At 32.0% G+C, this 12,013-nt stretch overlaps 1 protein-coding gene across 2 annotated transcripts in view; it reads right to left on the bottom strand.

The window, feature by feature from the left end:
* The window catches only part of ELP4 (elongator acetyltransferase complex subunit 4), a 242,706-nt gene that overhangs the window by 199,313 nt on the left and 31,380 nt on the right, over positions 1-12,013 (bottom strand). The gene's annotated exons all lie outside the window — the stretch shown is intronic.

The following is a 12,013-nucleotide window of genomic DNA, read 5'->3' as shown; positions in this document are numbered from 1 at the left end:
GCTCTGTGCTGACAGCTCAGAGCCTGGAACCTTTTTCAGATTCTGTGTCTCCCTCTCTCTGTCCCTCCCATGCTCACGCTCTGTCTCTCTCTGTCTCAAAAATAAATAAACATTAAAAAAAAGAAAAAGGAAAAGAAAAAGAAATAGATGGGTAGCAGATACCTCAACAACCCTGGATTTCAGAAGACAACGGGAACAAGGTCTTCAAAGTATGAGGAAAACTGATGTTGAACCTATAATTCTTCATGAGGAAAATCGTCTATTAAGTGTAAGTACAAACTATACTCATTTTTTAAAAAGCATATAATATTCAAAGCTTACCTACCACAAACCTTTTCTAAAAAAAGTATTTGAAGATATAACTTAGCCATTAAAAAAAGAATCCAATAAAGAGGTAGAAATTATAAAAATAAAAAAATTAGTAATATGTTAATAATAAAATGAAGACATATATATCTTCTATCAACCGGAAAATAAAAGGTTTATTTTATTTTACACATCTGTGAGAATGATTGTCATCAAAAACACAAGAGATAAAAGTTGGTAAGGATGTAGAGAAAAAGGAACCACTGTGCATTGCTGGTGGAAATGTAAATTGGTACAGTCACTATGGAAGACAGAGATTCTTCAAAATGTTAAAAAGGAACTACTTGGGTGCCTGGGTGACTCTGCTGCCTAAGCATCTGGCTCTTGATTTAGGCTCAGGCCATGATCTCACAGTTGTGAGATCAAGGCCTACGTCGGGCTCCACACTGAGCATGGAGCAATTTCCCCCCAGTTTTATTGCAATAGAACCGACATATAACATTGAATTAGTTTCATGTGTACAAAATAATGATTTCATGTATGTATATAATATAAAATGATGACTGTAAGTTTAGTTAACATCCATCACCTCACTTACTATGTTTTCTTTTTTCCTTGTGATGAGAATTTTAAAATCTCTCTTGGCAACTTTCCAATATACATTACAGTATTGTTAACTCTAGTCACCACGCTATACATTACATCCCCATGATTTACTTATCGTATAATTGAAAATTTGTACCTTTTGTCCACAGTCACCCATTTCCCCCACCCTCACCTCTTGCAACCACCAATCTGTTCTCTATTTTTAGGAGTTTGGTTTCTTAGATTCCACATATAGCTAAGATCATGCATGATTTGTCTCTCTGACTTATTTCACTTAGCATAATGCTCACAAGATTTATCTATATTGTCACAAATGGCAGAATTTCCTTCTTTTTTTAAATTGCCAAATAGTATTCTATTATTGTTTAAATTTTTGGCTACCATCTGTGTTATTTTTTTGTAATAAAGTATATCTCTCAAAATTTTAAATTCAAATGTGTATATATATGTATTCAATCCCAGATGCAGTGGAAGAGTTCTTGAGGAAAAAAATGTATTTTATAAATAAAGGCAAATTTCCTTAATTTTCTTGCAGTATAATAAGGTATACTTTTTAATGGATAAAAGCACTTCCTTAGAAGAACTTGATTACTGGATTATTTCCCCTTATTTTATTGTTAGTATTTCACCAAAATTAGAAAAAATTTCAAACTCCATAAAAACATCTACCAAAGTTCCAGTTCCTGATTTATCAGCTTTAGTATCTTTTAACCACATAGAGAGAATGTTCTTTTTTTCCTTAACATTATTTCTCCTCCTGGTAGAATATTTCCCAAATGAGCAAGGTAACACTTGTGAATGCATGATACTTCTGAGTGAAATACATGGTAAGAAATACATTTTAAGAAGCATAGGTTAAGTTCCAACTTCATAGGGACACAGAAGTATTCCCAAGAAAACATCAACACATTGAAAATGGAGATTGGGGCACCTGAGTGGCTCAGTGGGTTAAGTATCCAACTTCCTCTCAGGTCATGATCTTGTAGTTCATGGGTTTGGGCCTGGCATCGGGCTCTGTGCTGACAGTGAGGAACCTGAAGCCTGCTTCAGATTCTGTGTCTCTCTCCCTCTCTCTCTCTCAAAAATAAATAAACATTATTTTTTTTTTTTAAAGTGGGGATTATTTTTAAATTGGTGGCACTAGGCTAAACAAGGACAATTAAGATTTGTGACAGTTCTGAGAAGTGGGTAATTCCAATACATCAAAGCTCAGGTTTAAAATTGAAGCATACATTTACTGCATTTCATTGATTCTGGGTTTTTTTCATATGTCATTATTTATGAAATTGGGGTACATTTTACAATTGATATTATATCAAACAGAAAGTCATCATTGTCTGTGTATGTATGAACTTGGTTGTTATTCTTAGTGTGTAAGTGGACAAATGTAATTTTTTGATGTTTCAGCCAAGAATCCATATATAACTCAATTAAAAAAGAATATGAATCCTGGTTTTCCAGAAAACCTCCTTTGATACTTTTTGGGAAAGTCATCTGATGGATGGCATTGTTTTAGAATAAAATGTGGGAAAAAAAGAGGAGCATTTAATAAGAAATGCTGTATCACCAGTGTTCTTGATGACACAGAAAACAGTATCATGTGAAAAACTGGTAATGGCCAATGACTATAAAGAAGAAAGTAATTCATTATAGTAATATGAATGTGAAGTTTTATGAGTAAGTTACATTTTGCTTATCTTTTTTAGGTACAAGTGTGATATGATTTTTAAAAAAGTCTAAGAAAACTTGAAAATAATTAAATAGAAACCCTAAGTTAAAAGAACACATTCTGTTTTAGTTTATTTGGCAGTGTTTTTGTCTCAGTGGTACATAAAAGTGATGCATCTTGTGGTCAGTGGCATCTCAGATTTGATAAAATATGGTTATTTCTTTAGTAAGTGGGCCAAAATTCCTTTAGCATCTCCATTTTTTTGAAAAAAAAAATTTAATGTTTATTTTTGAGAGAGAGAGATTGAGAGAGAGAGAGACAGAGAGAGCATGCAAGTGGGGGAGGGGCAGAGAGAGAGGAGACACAGAATCTGAAGCAGACTGCAGGCTGTCAGCATAGAGCCCCATGCAGGGCTCGAACTCACAACTGTGAGATCATGACCTGAGCTGAAGTCAGACACTTAACTGACTGAGCCACCCAGGTGCCTAGCATCTCCATTTTTAAGCCTTCCAACAATACATAAAAAACTTTTAACACAACATGGTGTGAAAAAGTCATGCTAGTAATTTACCTAGCTAGACCTATGTGAACACTTGGTAACTCTTCAGTATTTGCATCATTCTTTTAGCCAGAAATCTGAACAAAAATAGCAGAAAATAAAAAAACTGGTCAACGCAAATTAAGAGTTGTGCGGTTTTTACGTGTGGTGAACTCAAGAACTCAAGTCTAAGGTAATAGTGTTAGATCATCCTATATAACCCTCTGACAAAAAAATCCATTATATAAAAATTTGGTCTTACTGGTTTCAATACTGATATTCAGAATTCAAATGAAAACTGAATTATTTAAACGTATACCAAAACCGATATTTGGGGGAAAAAAAGGATTTCTTTTAAGTAAGCTCTACACCCAATGTGGGGCTTGAACTCATGACCCTAAGATTAAGAGTCATATGCTCCACAGACTGAGCCAGCCAGGTGCCCCGATTATTCAGATGTTTTTTAATCTTCCAATATTCTGAAATTTGTTCTGTAAGAGTTTGTATTTAGTATGTTGTTACATTTGTAAGCCTTAAATTTTTTTTTTGAAGTATGCCATCACCTAACCTGCTCATGGTGATTCCTTGACCCTATCAGAGATGATGACTGCTATAATCTACACTATTTGTTGCAGTGTCTATATCTAATCAAACAAAAAGTTTATTTAATGTTTTGATAAAATCTGTCTTACAAGAGAATGCTAAGAATAAGCTCTTAAATATTCAATGATTACAGCTGTAATCAAAGATCAAGATTCTCCCCTATGCTTTTGAATCACCAGTCTTTGATTTCTCACTCAGAGCACCAACAGAACACGTTTCATGATTGTTATACTCTTGTTTCTTAAAAGAAAGAATATCAGATTTTTGGTTCTTTTATAGAGTATGGTGCTTACAGTGACCATACATTTGGTATCAAGGATCAGGAATAAGTAAAAATGAAAAGCAAGCTTCGTATGGTCTACACAGAAGATAGGAATGAAAAGTATAAAATTTCTCTCTCTTAATCAGTTGAATCATGTTGGAAAATTAACATGAATAAAGAAATTGGCACTACCTTTGGACAAAAACAACTCTTATTCTACTTTAACAAAAACTTATATGAAACCAAATTATTATAAACTTCCAATACCAAAATATACTCCAGTAATTAGGGGTATTTATTTTTTTTTCAGCAGAAACATTTATCCTTAGCCATAAGATGCTGTAAATATATTTCTTCCCTTTTCAATTCATGCCATTCTGTGCTTACTGGTATATTATTTTGTGGTCTTTGTTTTGGCAGATGCACAAGCAAAATCTGATTCCAACAGTTTGACCCTTCTCACTTTTTATGTTCTCTAGGGCATAATAAAACCCAAGATACAATCCCTCAGCAGTTAATGAAGCTTAACCTCCCACCCTCTTAATTACCAATGCATTACACCAACTATGGGCATCATACTCCTCTCTAAGCTATTTTACAATTCAGCAGAAGTACTACTGCGCTATTATGTAGCAACATAATCCATGCAGCATGAGAAATCCTTCTTAAAAATAAAATCTTTTGATCCTTGCAGGTTTTGGTAACTGTATAATTAATACTACTTAAGCATTATCCATGTATCAGTAAGTATATTACTTTGTTGATTTCGGGGGAGTTGGGGAACATTTATTTTCTGAAAGTTAGAAAGAGAAACAAATTCAAAGATATTATTGACTGATTATCATCATCTGAATACAAGAGTACTCTAAATATCCAGGCTGAGTATCCATCTAGTAAAGATGAGTTCTCCACATTATCTCCGTTTCAATATTTAAAAATATGGGAGAGGTTACTTTAATTGTTAAAAGCATTCAGAAATGTAGATTGCATGGAGTAAGTCAAAGGCCTGTAGGTATATAGCTGATGTTATATGAAAAATGTTTTTAAACTCATGCATTTTAAGATTAGTATTTAGTGAATTATTTCCATCCATATTTCAAATCAAAATCAGTACAGGGAACATCTTGGTGCAATTTATATATATATATTTTTCCTGTTGTATATAAAGAGGGAACAATTACTGATATTACAAGAAGAAAAGGTGAAAAATACTTTCACATTAATATACAAATATTATTTTAACTAAACTCGCAAATTAAGCTACTGACAAAAATGATGCTTTTAATTTGACAACTGCATCAATTACATTAATTGAAAAACAGAAAATGAAACCACTAGGTTAAGAGTAGTGTTCTCAATGCTTTTCCACAGATCCTTATCACATTTCTCTTTCACAGATAAACAAGAACTATATTGAGAAGATTGGAAAAACTCAATTTTCTTCACTAAGATAGAGGGAAGGAGAAGGATAACATGAAGAAAAGGAAATGGAGGTCTACATCAGAAGTATTCAGAAGTAAAGGGAAAGGGTAAAGTCAGTAAAAAAAAAATAATACTTTCTTTAAATGCAAATTATAATCTAATTATTTCAAAATATTACCTTTTAAATCATCACATTTTTAAGAGCTCCAGTCATAGAAGGATTTCGAAGCAATTCAGACATGTAATTAATCCCTGAGTTCTACTGCTATTTAGCAGTGAGGTTAGGAAAATGAAGTACAGGCAACTTTAAATTCTTGATTCAGGTCCTAGCAATGTGCCTGTGACTATCAACAGCACTCCAAGTCTTGACCAAGGCACTCACTTAAAAAAACTTTAAAGGGAAATGCACTGTATTTTTTGGCATTGTGGTATTATTGGCTTCCACAATTATTTTCTAACATATATAAAAATCAAAACTGTTAAGCTGTTAGGAACAAGTCTCTATGAGGTCTATGATAATTTTATCAATTTTCTTCAATATATCAACTTAGATACAGAATTTATATATTTCATATATCAAAATGTAAAAGCTATAATACATATTCCTTCAAAACAATCTCCTTAGTTGACAAGCTTCTTAAGAAAAAAAAAACTTAAGTAAATAAAATAAATAAAAATTCCATGTTTTTGTTTATAGAGAGACAAGGGTACACTGTTGCTATCTATTAATATTTCTAGCCATAAAAATTGGAGTTTTCCTTTTTGAGTTCCTTTACAAAATAAAGTTCATATAGCAAATGCTATCAATGTTTAATCTGGCTCATACTGAGAGAGATAATATAAGTTAAAGTGAATAATCAACAAAACTCATACTGAGAGAGATAATATAAGTTAAAGTGAATAGAGCTACTAATTAGGTAACTAGCATTATTAAAAACATGTGACTTTCTGCGTGTGTGTGTGTGTGTATACATATTATGTATATATTTTGTGTGTGGGATGTATATATATATGTGTGTGTGTGGGTGTGTATTACTATATCTTTATATCTATATCCCTAGTTACAGAAAGAAAATGAATGGTAAATGATGCTGTCCTTGTAATACCTTGATTAAAATACATTTTGTGAAATGTTTTAAAAACTAGACTAAACTCTTCACTTAATCATTGATTTTAACAGGTTTAATTAATGAGACGATGTGCAATAATTCCCTTTAGTAAATGCTTACTATATAAGGGTATATATTAACCTGTTTTCTTAAAATAAATGATGTATGAAAATCTATACTAAGTAAACAGATTATGCAATAATTACTTGAGTTATAGAAGGATTCTTATGCTGAAAAAGATTTCTATAAAATTCCTGTAAGTATGAAGTGTCCTTATTGAACATAAAGTAATTTCTGAAAACCTGATATAATTAAATATTTATAGTTATTGTAAAAGTTAAGATAGTGACAGTAATCTTAACATAATTATTTATTAAATTGAAGTCATAGAATTTTTACAGGGTTGTAAAGAAATATTCTAAAATTTCGGGGATATCTGGTGTCAAAGATATCTCACAATTAATAATGGAATCAGGCATTGTCTTTATTTAAGAGGTCCAGATCTGTTATATTCCCAGTTCAGGAGCACACACGGGACTGGTTTTATTTGTTTGATGACATATTCTTTTATTTTTCCAAAATGAACCCGGTTTAGGGAAGATGTCACAAAAATCCTTAGTACATTGTGATGCACTAAATGACACTGGATATCACTTTATTTTGATTAAATTTGAACATTATTTTGTGTTATACACTTGGTGTTAATAGAACAAAATGATTCTCTTTCTGCTTATTGAGTACTGAAAAGTAGAGGCAACTGGATAAATGCACAAAATAGGTTTCTAAAATTCTATAGTACCCTGTTATAATCTGTTTTAAGAAGTATAAAGGTAAAATGCTTCATAGTCTCAGATCTCTTTTCTACTTCCAATTTAAGTCTTTAATACCATCCACCGTTTTCGAAATCTAGCACAGACTTAGACATACACACACACACACACACGAACTGTAAAAAACTTTTATAAAAAGTGGTAAGTGCATTTCAAATGCCTCTGATTTCACTAATATGACATAATACGAAAAGATGGCTGTGCTGTACTAAGGTCACTTTCTGCAACTGCCTGTTGGTTTCTGATGAACAAAACAAAATTTTAGGAAGGAAACACTGGCCACTGAAAGAATCATCCCAACATTAGCTGGAGAGATAGCTCTGTCCTCTTTGGGGTTTTCACACAGTAAAGTTATCCCTTTGTGCATAATAAATCTTCAAAGACCATCTATTTAATCTATGACCCTTGAAGGTGTGCTGCCTTTCTCCTTTATTGGGATCTTTTAACATTTTATTTCATGGGACAACATGTTAATTTGGGGAGCTGATGAGTATTTTTTTTCAAGTTTCAATGGCTCTGGTTTTCAGAATTTGAAGTCATTTATCCCTTCTAAAAGGATTAAATACTTTCTCTTCTATGTTTTCAGAAAAAGTATTCAGAGGACAAATGAACTCTATTTTTAATATTCCTAATTCTCACTTTGTGTGGCTTCTTTTCAAAGAATGGAAAGTACTATATAATGGTTCTAAGGTTTTAACATTTAGGCATGACAATAACCATGAAGTATCCACAACCATATTTTTTAGGAGTTCAAAATAAAATTTTTAAAAGTAAATGTGAGGCCTGGAGGAAGTTCTTTAAGATTTTGAAAGCAAAACTCCTGATATTTCATTTTTAATTTGGCATTCCAGAATAAGGTAACCAGGGAACTATCTCTATCTTAATGTGAAGGGTTAAGTGACTTGTGCAAAGTCCTGCAGCTAGTTAAGTAGCATCACAGAAATTAAAATCTAAGTTCATATCCCAAATGTATTTCACCTTCTGAGGATAAATATCCTATCAAAGAATATGGCATTTTTGCTGTATGACTTAGGCTACTTTTCTGCATGCAAATTTCCTTTCTTATGTTGGTGATGCACAAATATCAAAGTGAACTTTGTGTTTAATTTAATGTTGTATCAGAAATGGTTTTTGCTGGCTAGTGACAGAGAGGTGGGTTTATTCTCCTTTATTCTTTGATCTTATCTTTCATTTTTTTGTTGGAAAATAAGGCACATGCCATCTTTTAAAAGCTGGCTACAAATGTAGGTCACTGGAAGCAGTACTGAGCCTTTGCATGATTTTTCTTAGTCTTTTTAGTTTGCCAAAGAAGCTCTAACTGCGGCTGCCAGGGGAGAACTTAGAATTTTAAATAAGCTCTCACAAGTAGCTAGGGGGAAAAAAATCCCTGGGGTCAAACAGCAAATTTCTGGCTCAACTAGCACTTCAGAGTTGTAAGCACTGAAAAGCATATAGATAACATGGTAGTTTTCTGAACAAATCAAAGACAAAGAAATGAAGGGAACATATTCTGATTATAGCTCTGCCTTTAAAGGGCTCTTCATTTATGTGTATTTATACTATGAACAGAAGATACACAGTAATAAAATACTTTTGATAGGAAATAAAACACGTATTATACAGGCTAGAAAAAGTAAAAATGTGTGCGAAGATATGTTATTTATAAGATATTGAGCATGCATAAAGTTTACAAAGTAGAATGACAGAAGGGCCAAAAAATTTTTTTAATTATATATAACATAACATATTACTTTTGTTCTGAACATTATAAAACTACAACTTTGAAGATAAGTATAATAAAAAAATGTTCAGTAGTGTATATGGCCAATCAAGGGGTACTTTTTTTTACTTTATTCTTACAGCTATCCCAATTTTTGACAGAATAAGGAAAGAAAAGTCGGATCTGAAATATTTTTCTATTCTATTTACTCAGAAAGCCCAGCCTGTACAATAATGTACTAAAAGCAAACAACTAACCACTCACTGGATTCAGACTTCTAAATCTTGTTCCATGATCAGTTAATGAGAGATGGATGTTAAATATAGACTTAACACCAAATTGACATAAGGAAAGGAAACCTTTTTAATGGTAATTCAAACTTACTATTTAACAAATAATACTATTTCATCTAACTCTTTTTCTTTTAAAGTTATTTATTTATTTTTGAGAGAGAGAGAGAGAGAGAGAGAGAGAGAGAGAGAACGTGCAAGGGGGGGGGGCAGGGAGAGAGGGAGAAAGAATCTCAACCAGACCTCAACGCTGTCATCGTGAAGTGGGGCTCGAACTCATGAACTATGAGATCATGACCTGAGCTGAAATCAAGAGTCAGATGCTTAACCAACTGAGCCACCTAGGTGCCCCTGATATGGTTTATTTTAAATAAACTGTTACTTATTCCAGGATTCATGGGTTAATATAAGGTAATTCATTTTCAATTATGAAAGACTTTGTCTATATTAGATATGGGTACTTTCATAATAATTGATTTTAAATATGGACTATTTGCTTATTAGTATGTTTGATGTTAAAAAATATGTTCTGTAAACCTTTAGTAAACATCAAGATAAGTTATCGATATTCCTGCCTATAACCATTACTTATCTTGAATGCATATTAAAAAGTAAAACATTTAAGCTCCTAAAATCATCCTAGCCTCCCTCTTTATTCTAACTGTAGTAGATTTTGGATAGTACATAATGTATAAAACATATAATTCAGAAAGTTAATGCCATAAGTCAGGAATTAACCCTTTGTTCCAGATATTAGACATCTCTTCCTGCATGAATATAATCAATACAGGCATGTCGTCACTAAAAGTATTTGAATTAAGCTTTAACACTTACCTGAGTATATTAAGAAATAGCATTTAATTTACTTCTGAAAATCACATTACAAATATTAACATATATGGTTTATTAACATATATGGTTTAAAATTATGCAAAGTATGTAATAGAAAAATGCAGCATTTTCAAGTTCTAAAGAAATTATGTATGTACGTGTGTGACTATATTTTTTATTTCGAAAAAAAATCAGCCTACCTACTGATAAACACAAATATTTTAACTTAAAAATCTAATTTTTGCTATTTTACAAAACATTCCATAGAAAAATTTCAGAGAATACTTATCACTGTATTTGAGATGATTACGAACATTCTCTTAGATAAAAAAAGTTAACTGAAAAATACTTACCAATGTGTTTTTAAAAGCTTTAACAACATCATGTATATTGTTCTATAGGATTTTCTAAGGGGTGTAATTTTTCAACATTACATCTTAATGCTGACTTCCTGAAGGAGATTTGACTACAATAGGCATGAATATGTTTTCAAAGGATGATGGATAAATTGCTGGGTGGTTATATAATATATCTTAGGCAGCTGATGGGGCTTTTTATCCTTTACTTGTCTTTTAGTTATACACAGTTTTAAGATAATTATGGTCTCTAAGATTTTCTTTTCCCTTTTCTTGTACCAGCAATATTTGTCTTGGTTATAGGTTCCAGAAATTCCCAAGCATACATCATAAAATTAAAGCTAAGCAATTACAGCATTCCCCACTCTACCTCCCCATCCCCCCCCCCCCCCCCCCCCCCCGACACTGACCCATGGTGTATCTCTAAATGCTATTAATGCCTTCGTTTTGGTCATTCATTTTCGGACTGTTTAATACAAATGACTCTTATATAACTCTAATAGAGTTGGGAACACTGAAATCCTGACTGAATATTATGTAGGAAAACCTACTTATCTATGTTACTCCTCAACTTCTCATTTTAAATAGTTCATTTGTTCTTCTCAGGGATACACTACAAACTTTGTCTACATGTTGGTGTTATGAAGATTATAAATAATTACAATTTGTATAGGCATAAATTTTTAATTCAGTCTATTCTAAACTTGTGAAAACTAACTAGACCACATTAAGGGTATGCAGGTTGAAAAAAATATTTTTTATAATTTTTTAATACAAAAATGAGAATGGCATATTATTCTTTTAAATCCAACTATTTTATTATTACATATTAAAAAATGAAAGAAATATAAAAGATATATGAAATATATATATATATATATATATAGTCCTGGGCATATATATTGTCCTCTTTGAATTTTAAAGTGTGCTTTGGTTTTAAAAAGATATAGTACATTGACCACGTATTTTATTTTATTACTTGTTTCTTGGAAAAGAATAATTTCTGTTATTTTCAAAGCAAAATAATATTAATAGATGAGTACTTTTTTCCTAGGTTGTTTTTTTTTTTTTTTAAATTTTTTACTGTTTATTTACTTTGAGAGAGAAACAGAGACAGAGCTTGAGTTGGGGAGGAGCAGAGAGAGAGGGAGATGCAGAATCTGAAACAGGCTCTAGGCTCTGAGCTGTCAGCACAGAGCCCGGCATGGGGCTTGAACTCACGAACAGTGAGATCATGACCTGAGTCAAAATCGCCCACTTAACCGACTGAGCCACCGAGGCACCCAATAAATGAGTACTTCTAATTTCTGTATCTTTCTTCTGATTTACATCTTTAGGATACTGGTATTTAATATCCGATAATATTCTGCTGTTGTTTTTCTTTACCTAACTTTTTACAGAGTTCTCTTATTTTCACGACTATAGTATAGCAATAATTTTATGTATTTCAGTTTTTAGTAGCTTATTATTA

Source organism: Panthera leo, chromosome D1, assembly GCF_018350215.1.
Source record: "Panthera leo isolate Ple1 chromosome D1, P.leo_Ple1_pat1.1, whole genome shotgun sequence".
NCBI classification, from domain to species: Eukaryota; Metazoa; Chordata; class Mammalia; order Carnivora; family Felidae; genus Panthera; species Panthera leo.
This window is presented reverse-complemented; position numbering and strand designations above follow the sequence as displayed.